Source organism: Micrasema longulum, unplaced genomic scaffold, assembly GCF_059751315.1.
Source record: "Micrasema longulum isolate JH-2025_06_02 unplaced genomic scaffold, ASM5975131v1 h1tg002189l, whole genome shotgun sequence".
NCBI lineage: Eukaryota > Metazoa > Arthropoda > Insecta > Trichoptera > Brachycentridae > Micrasema > Micrasema longulum.
In genome coordinates this window covers 13,219-23,181 of record NW_028279353.1, presented here as the reverse complement: position 1 = coordinate 23,181, position 9,963 = coordinate 13,219, and the positions used below count along the sequence as shown (strand labels likewise).

The 9,963-nt window shown below is 33.3% G+C and overlaps 1 non-coding gene across 1 annotated transcript; it reads right to left on the bottom strand.

The window, feature by feature from the left end:
* Positions 1-9,060: 9,060 nt before the first annotated feature.
* On the bottom strand, positions 9,061-9,179 carry LOC148272780 (5S ribosomal RNA). Its single transcript, XR_015824776.1, has one exon. It is a non-coding gene; the product is annotated as a 5S ribosomal RNA (ribosomal RNA).
* Positions 9,180-9,963: the final 784 nt, after the last annotated feature.

Here is a 9,963-nt window from a genome sequence, read left to right as displayed (position 1 = left end):
AAAGGAGAGTTGCCCTGAGCAAAAATTGAGCGAGTTTTTAGTCCTGTTATAAAATTTTCGGTTCCTTTAACTATGTATGTATTTTAAAATTGTATATGACTGTTGATTTCAGTAAATAAATAATCAAATTGAAAAATAAACATAAATCAAAGTTTATAACCATTTTTTTACCAAACCGTGTCTTTTGTGTGCGTATATGAAAGTTCTAAAATAAAATATTATGGTGTGCCTACTAACGAAAACAAAATATGTGGAAAACAATATTTTGAGTTAACCCAAATGCTTGTAGACGAAATACTGGATTTTAACTAAAAGGGAGTTATTAGGATAAACATATTACAGCAGAGATGAAGAACATTTTAAAGAAGGACATATGGATATTTAAGCATTTACAGGGTTTATAACCTGTCATTACTCAGACTTTTATTTTTTCTTCCAACCGGTTTCAAATTTATACAAGCTTTAATCAAGGTATAATTAAATGAATATTATCCCATTTTATTTTAACAGTCATTACTTAATATTACATTGAAACATATGGGGCTTATAAGTAAAGTATTTTTGTCATGTTGTTCTTAATAAAAAAATTGGAAAAGTAAAGTGAACTATATATGATCTTTAAAACTAACAGACTGGAGTGGACTAAATAAAATACTGTTTATTTACTAATAAAGCTAACCCACCTAAACATTGGATAAACTAAATAACCAACTAAACAATATTTCCCAGAGTCCACTCCTGTCTTGTTTTATATATCGTATCCAGCTCATTTCATACTTCCCATCATTACAAGAACAATGTGGCAACACTATAGACGTCACACGCAAAGTCGCGCGCCAGGTCCAAGCGACGTTTTGGCTGTGTTCGGTGACACACGTTCTTTAGACAAAAACTTGATTTAATTTTAATTGTTACGATTTCATACTTGTTCTTAACTGCTTTATTTTACGTCTTACAAATTAGATTCTTTTAATTATTTTTGAGTATTTCCATTCTCCATTACATTAAGTTTAGTTAAGTTTATATATTGTATCTTTTGTATTAATAAAATATAATAAAACTGTAAGAACAATCTTTTAGTCTATCTGTGCATTACACAAACCATGTTAGTCTGAATATTTATCCAAAACGAGCGTGAAGTAAATAACGTTCTCACGAGATGATTTTTACGGAACGATATCAATGCGGATAAATATTTAGCAATTTATGTGGAACCTTCTTAGAGGCAGTCAACATTACCCGATGTTTAGTAGGTAACAAACATCCACCATAACAACATGACAAAAACGCTTGACTTATTAGTTCCATATGTTTCGATGTAAGATTAATTAGTCACTGTTTAAATAAAATATAATAAAATTGATTAGTTAATTATGCTTAGAAACAGACGCTTGTGTAGCTTTAAAACCGGCCAGTAGAAAAAAAAAATGGTTTTATTTTTCTTTTATTACACAGAATAACTACAAAACTACGGCTTCAAATATATTTTCTCAATTTTGTGTTATTTTGTTTTAGTAAAGGGCAAACCGAAATACATTAAAGCAATTTACCAGAGATTTTCTTATTTAATACCGTTTAATTTATCAGGCAGTAAATTCTACTCTAAGATATTTATGCCACCAAAATATATTAAAACAAAGTTAGCACCCTCGAAAATTTTCCCATGGATATAATATATCGGATTTATGAAATACGGTTTGCAATATGAGAACTGACAAGTTTAACCTTTCCGAGCCTGAACGTTAAAACAATTCGCGCGTTACTGAGAGGGGTACCAGAAATACCCCAGCTAAAATGTTATATTTACGACTTTTAAAATGTCAATATGATGTCATGGTAGTGTTTATTAAATTGTTTCATAATATTTCTAGTTTTCTGCGAAATGCATAAGTTTTATCATAAAATATTTCTGCGAGAGGATCATATCGGCTTAATATAATACGGTTCGCAATATGAGAACTGACAAGTTTCACCTTTCCGAGCCTGAGCGTAAAAAAATCTGTGAGTTCCTGAGAGAGGTACCAGAAATACCGCAGATTAAATGCTACTAATACGACTTTAAAAAAAAACGTGATGATTGCCATGGTTGTGTTTACAAAACTGTTTCATAATTAAAATTCTTAGATTTTCAGCGTCCATCATCAACCCTGATGATGGGCGCTGTAACGCGATCCAAAACGTCAGTAAAAAGTACAAACGACACACGGCATAATAACCTAGAAAAACTTATTCTGTTTCATAATATTTCTTGTTTTTTGCGAAATTCAAACATTTTATCAAAAAAACTTTTGGTAGGGGATGCTACAGGACATCGCGCTGCTCTCACTGTGACACGCTGAACAGCACTGATCTAACACGTTAGCGAGGCGGTAAAATGGGAAGTTGGGACGGGGAATGCATGTAAAATGTAAGTCACGAAATCCAGATTTTTGCGGTTATGGCTGGAAAAAAGCCACCAAATAGTGAAAAACACACTTGCAAACTGACCAACGTTTCAACGATTATTCATCTGTAGAGCGATATACTGTAATGTTTGCTGGCTTTAAAGCGGAAACCGGAAATACTACAGGTAGATTTAAGGAGTGACGTCATTATTTACGATTTTAAAATGAAAACTATTTTTAACATTTTTTATTAATTTTTGGGTGCGTTTTTGAGATATTTCATCCTACTCCAAAATTTTTAAATATTCACGTGTACACAAAAACATTTTTAAAATTTAATTCCGGGTTGAGCTGGAATTCGTCATTATAGTTTTTTCCTCAACTCTCATTATTAGATAGAAATATGTTCATAAAAAACGTTCTTTCTAGTTTTCCTTATATTATTGAACCAACCCTACCCTACCAATGCACCCTACCAACCCTAATGTATGGAAGCGAAGCATGGAGTTGGAAAAAAAGGGACGAAAGTAGACTGAATGCTGTTGAAATGCGATCCCTCAGGCGAATGTGCGGAAAAACAATGTATGAGAGGTGCCCTAATATCGAAATTAGAGCAGAATGCAAGGCTGAGTTAAGCATTATCGACAAAATTAAGAAAGGTCTTTTGCGATGGTTCGGTCATGTGGAGCGAATGAATGATGAAAGAACGGCTAAAAAGATTTATGATGCGAATGTGTCTGGTTGTAGAAGTCGAGGAAGGCCGAGAAAGACATGGCATGATCAAGTACAACAAATTCTTGAAAGTGGTCATGTGAAAAGTCGGAATAATCGACGTGCGTGCATGAGAAGATGTATGAATGTGAAGGAAGCAAAGGAAGTGTGCCAGGACAGAGTGGTGTGGCGTTCTATCCTCTCTGCCTACCCCTCTGGGGAAATGGCGTGATGGTTAGTTAGTTAGTTAGTTAGAACCATTTATACCCGATGTAGCATATTGTCTACATACCTACCTAAAATGCGAAAATAAAACGAAAAAAAAATTTTTTTTCTCAGTATCTACGCAAAAAACATATACACACAGATATATATTTAGTTAGAATTAAAACGTGAGCAGTGAACCGCAAGGTTATGGGGTAGGATTATGCAAAAAATGAAATCTATATGTAGATTAACAAAAAAGTCATTTGAAAAATATATTACCTGGGCGACCTTAGGCGGCCCATTAGGCCCGGAAGGGTTAAGAACATGGAGGAAGATAAGATATGTTGATGTTTACTTAATTTTTTATATCATTCTATGCCAAAGTTTATTGTTTAAGTTATACCAGAATTGGACAGTCTTACAAAAACATATTTTGGTATTTAATTTAATTTAATTTAATGCCCATATTTATGAGAGCTTTTGTTTTTTCTTTCTTGCCACATCATCAGACTGGTGGGGAACTAAACCAATTCTTATGCTGTATACTGCGTAGAAGTGAAAGCAGGGGTTTTCCTTAAATATAATTATTGGAATGATCGAGTTTAAATTCAACAACTTTAAGTATTATTATACTTGTTCAAGTTCCCAATATTTTGGGAACTTGAATAAGTTCTTGCTGTTTTTGTTCGACGATCGAATATAAAAAAAAAACTTTAAATGCTCTTCTTAATGCTTGGCAATCGCGATGGGAATCTTCCCCTTCAGGGAGGGTTACCTTTCTTTTTTTTCCTTCAATCCGTCAGCGCTTAGAATCTTCTTGGGTTATCCCCGATCACTGGACTACGCAGTTTTTATCAGGTCACGGTAAATTTAATGAAAAATGATTTGTTTTTAATATTATTGACTCCCCTTCGTGCTGCTGCGGATATCCTAACCAATCTTCTGAACACATCCTGTGGTCTTGTCTTTTTCCCCTTCTCTATATTACCGAATGGAGCTTCTCGCTACTATCCGTGGCCCTGTTATAGCTCCTGTCGGATATACAGATCTGGTGGCTTCTAAAAAGAATTTCAAGGCTTTTAAAAAGTTTTGTAATCATTTCGGCGAATTTATCATGTCCAATCAATTTAATCCCAGTCAGTGAAGAATTCACTTCCCTCTCTTCTTAATCCAATGGAGTACATATTATGTACTTCTGGATTACTTTCTTTCAGCACAAAGATGCTAAGGCTACCAGATTTCAGAGAGCTCCTTCGGGCAGCTTTTCTCGTTTGACAACGAGCAAATTTTCCGTGTATGTGGGCACCGCCAAGGAGACTTATGTCCTCAGATGCGGTGTGCGGTATGTGGTGGGTAAGCTGTTTTTGTTCGACGTCTCTTGACTTCAATTCTTACGGCACCCAATTTCCTTGCTTTCGAACAATTCCTTATGATTTTAAACGTTTGGCAACTCTTGGATTGGATCTTTGGATTCTGAAAGTTCATTTTGCTTCTGACATTGGTTTTTATCGAGTTATGCTTCCAATTTTTTGTCTTAAAACTCTTTCGGTGCGGAGCGTTCTTTTGTTTTCAATATCAAAATTATTATTTTTAAATCATCGAATCTCAGCATGCCGCTGCCTGCTGGCTGCATGAGATCTGGTCTGCCGTTATGACGAGTTGTGGCATGATTACTTTGTAGTTTCGTGTTGTGAAGCGGTAATGTGTATTGATGGCTCTTCTGTTGTTTTTATTATTATTCATCGTATTTGCTTAGCTTGCTTAACATGCTTGCGTAGCTGTGAACAGAGACTCAATGCGTTAAATGTTGCGATAAGACCACACCGATACATCCTACGTACAGATGTGTAACTGAAAAAAGTAAATTTTACCGGAGAGCGTTTTAAAGATATTTCGCTGTTCTTACGTAGTAAAGCTGTGAAATTTGACCTAACGCTTTTAATTGAGTAATTTAATAAGATAAAAAATAAATGTTTTTTCTGAGATCACTAGTTTTTGTTTTATCACACATACACACTTATACTTTGCTACGAAACCTGTCATCAATACTGTAAGTCGCTGATACAGGCTTATTCAATGGGATTTCAATGTTTCACGAGTATCTGCCTAATAATGTTTGGATAATTTATATATCGCCATTTTTGTGAAAATCACCTCAAGTGCGCTGTACAATAAATAAATATCCCAACACGTCTTGCTGCTACAGAGCGCATGGACGGTTGGAGTTCTAGTTCCTCGTCTCCAATTATGATATATTACAATTATGATATAAATGAGCTAGATAACAGAACGTCTTGCAGCGCGCACGGACAACAAGAAATCTAGCCCCTATTTACATTTTTATTTTCAATTTTTTTATTTGACAATGAAGTGAGTTTAAGTGATATTTTAAAAACGAAATAAAAATCAAATTTATAAAATTAGAATTTAGATAACAACAAGTCTTGCAGCTACTGAGCGCATGGACGGTTGAAATTCTAGACCCCATTTACTAAATTTAGATATTTAATAATTGATAACATTTACATAATATGATAAAAATAATATGATAGCTAATATCACAAAAAGCCTTGCAGCTTCAAAACGCATCGACAAATGGAATTTCAACAACAAAATAATGATTTTAAAATGTTAATAATAAAATGTGATTTTAAGAACCGCAATAATAATACATTGAGCAAAAAACTAGTGAGTATGGCAATTAAGTGAAAATGTAACAGCACAAAAGTAAAATATAAAAAACTAAACAAAGATACCATTCCTTAACTTATTATTAAGGTTAACAAGACAATATACGATACTCAAACTCGTCTCTGCTTTATTTTGGTATGCAGTAAACAGGATCTATTGTCTTTTTCCTAGTAAATAACTGTAAAAACACTTGGTTCACATTTGGCTGTTCCCTGGGAGACGGTAGTAGAAACGCATCTGTGTGCGTAGCGTAGAGTGTAGGTACCAAGGAACATATCCGCTTCTTTTTAATTTTGTTAGTTATTACTAAACGTATGTTTCCCGCCTAACATTTCTGACTATTAATTTAAATAAAATGCATAGAAAATTACTACTAATATTGTCACCAAAAACACAAACATAAATTTTATGATAAAATTCAAAGTTATTTTCAAAAGGTACCTTTAAGTTAAGGTGTTATTACTAATCTATATTTATAAAAGGCAATGTTCGAATGGTTGTCCTCGATGGACTCGATAACTATCGGACTGATTTACGTGTGGTTTTCAGATAAATGTACATCTTTGCCGCGAGAAGGTTAATAGCTCATAAAATCTTCAATTTATTACGTACAAAAAAAGTTATGAGCGTAAATGTTTTTTTATCCATCACCAGGGTTGCATTCGCCGAGAACGCGTATACAAAAAAATGGATGGATGTTTTTTTTTTGTTTAAAAAAAAGTTTGTTTTTGAATTGAACAAACAACATTCATTTTTTTATGGATCCCAGTCAGAATATTTCATTGAATTTCTTATAATTTTTACTAATTTATTTCTTTTTAAATTATACTAAAATAATATCAACTGACATTCTATACATTTTTGAAAATCGCATTCCTGACTAGAGTGCATCCCTAAGCAGAGTTTGACATTGGCTAAACGAATTCTTTATTTGAAAATAATTGATTATTTTATGTTTTGGAATTCAAACATAAACAAGTACTTGGGTACCTACTTAAATACAATACTTGAATATCTATTACTTTCAGATTTTGAATTCAATCATAAACAAGTACCTACTTACCAATGAAAAGTTTCAACATCTTTTTTACGTTTATCCGAACGGTTTTTATTAAGGGTTTTTTAGTGAATTTTGGTAAGTATACTTTTTTATGTTTAATCTTAGGCGGTCCGACTTTTCTTTATACAAACGAATTCACGTATTTTCTCTCTGAATTATGGCACTAGAGAAATGTTTTTTTACAATAACAACAACAACAACAACAGCAAACTATCACGCCACTTCCTCTTAAGGGTAGGCAGAGAGGATAGAACGCCACATCACTCTATCTTTGCATTCAGATCTCGCTTCCTCTACATTCATAGATCTTCTCATGTACGCGCGCCGATTATTCTAACTTTAACCATGTCCATCTTCAATTATTTCTTGGATTTGGTCATGCCATGTCTTTCACGGTCTTCCTCTATTTCTGCATCCATGAAATATTTTTAGCCGTTCTTTCGCTGTCCATTCTCTCTACATGTCCAAACCAGCACAGATATTTTTTTTACACCTTATAGATATTTACCATTGACCAGTGGCGAATGGTGATTTTATTTACAGGTAAGCCATAAAAAAATATCATATATTTGTACCTACAGAGAAGGTACATAATATCATAAATCAGTAATATATACTATAAATTGATATTTTTCTGTGGTTCTGTGTGATACAAAAACTCTCGTGCATGAAATCAACTCAAACAATGTAACTTCGTGATATATTATATTATATAGATATATTATCCGTTACTTTGATATAAAATTCATAAAAATATAAATAAAAAAATACCACTATGAATTCAGTCAATATTAGGTATTCAATTGAAATGTCAACTGGCCGCATTGTTCTAGTAATTACTAGTGCTAAAAACGGCCGCGTGGAGTGCTATATGTCCTGCACTATGACGCATGAAAGTTATTATGGTCTTATGTCAAAAGTACCAACTCAAAGAAAAATAGTCCTTAAGAAATAATGTTTGAAATACTGTTTTCCAAATCAAGAATATTCAAATAATTTGTGTAATCTGCAAGTGTAATCTAGAAGAAAAAACCCGCACTGGTGTTAATAACACTCAAAATATAGTATACTTATTTGTATGAAAAAATAAGCTGGAATAATCGGCTAGTTTCTTGGCTCACCGCAGGCGCTGAGCGCGCTTCATTAAAATTTATATTTATATCAGGATAAAAATACAAACGGTGGAAATGATTTAAAATAAATGTTAATTATTTATTTGTTTTTCTGTAAATAAAGCTACAATAAAACATTATTATGTTTAGTCAAATATAATGGAAGGCTGCGCATAATCGCTTCTTTACACGGTTCGCCCCTGCCAATGACGTGTCCCTATACTGTTTCGTTTTTTAAAAAATTGTTTGTTATGGGAACTATAACCATTCATACCCGTAAAAAGCACAGTTTTATCTTCTGTCTCTGGGCGCACGGTATACAAATAACACATTTTTTGAAAAACGCAAAACATACCGATACAGAACATTTTATTTTGATACTCTGCCTAAAAAAAAAACAAAATCGGTTCAGTTTTAAGGTGCGGAAAACGGTACAGCGAAACGTCAATTTTGTATATTCTAACAAAAGGACTGAAATGCAGTTGTCTTTTTAAGACAGTGACAGGATAACAATGTTTGAACACCTATTTATCAAAAATTTCTGTCCCCACAATTTATGAAAACCGAAACACAAAAATAACAATGTATACGTACATATCTAATTTGGACTAAATAAAATAATTTGTAACAAATTTTCGATTATGTTAATTTGGTCTATTTAGCAAGAACTCAAATCTAGCTATAGCAAAGCATTGCCGGGTTTAGCTCGTTACCTATAAACGTCATTTTGTCTGTTTCAAAGACATCCTGATTCAGACATCAAATAAAAATAAAAACTTAAAAAGTGTGGTATAGTCGTTGGCGAAGAGCGTAGAAACATTTTACATTATTAATAAACTTTCAGAAAAAAAATACATGCAAATCGCGATAAAAGTGCAAAAGAAAAAGGGGGGAGGGCCAACGGCACGCGGTGTTCCCAAGCGGTCACCCATCCAAGTACTGACCGCGCCCAATGTTGCTTAACTTCGGTGATCGGACGAGAACCGGTGTGTTCAACATGGTATGGTCGTTGGCGAGTAGCGTGGAAACATTTTGCATTATTTACAATTTAAAAAAAAAAAAAACCATGCATGCAAATTGAAAAATAAAATTCTAAGAGAGAAAGAAACAAACATTCAGGAATACATTAATGCATAGTCGAGATCTACGTTCCAGGCGCACGAAAGGAATGTGGTAATATGTTTTGATGCTGCTCGTTGAGTTTCGATAAAAATTGGCGCATGATACATTTGCGAATATTGACCAGCTATTTTTTTCCTCAACTTAACCAGACAGCGTCACAACACATAACATAAAAAATAAAAAAATGCTAATAGTCACCTCACCCATAGTATATTTACGGATTAACATCTTATATTTTGATGAGAACCTACTTAGTCACATCTACGCGTCCACTCTACTTAATTTTGTCGTCGAGTCGTTGATTAAGACTCCTCTTTCTCGAATTCATTATATCGATGGCCTAATTTTTATCCATTGTAATGATTAAGATTGATAAGTTGGACGTTTTGTTAAATTTGCAAGCAGTTTTGCTAACACATTTGTTTCAAACAGATCCGTATTGAAAATCATTGTGACAACAGTACGTGAAATATCACATGAAATATCTGTGCAACATAAAGTATTGTCTTATTGTCTTAGGTGGTATGGAAAATGTACTTAACTCACTTTCGAAAATTTTACTTAACACATGTGTGTGCTAGGTCATCGCTATTATAAAACTATTCGGAACTTCGTACAACGTTTATGTTTCAGAAATAACAGCAAGAAATTATATTTTAAATAACTTTCAAAATAC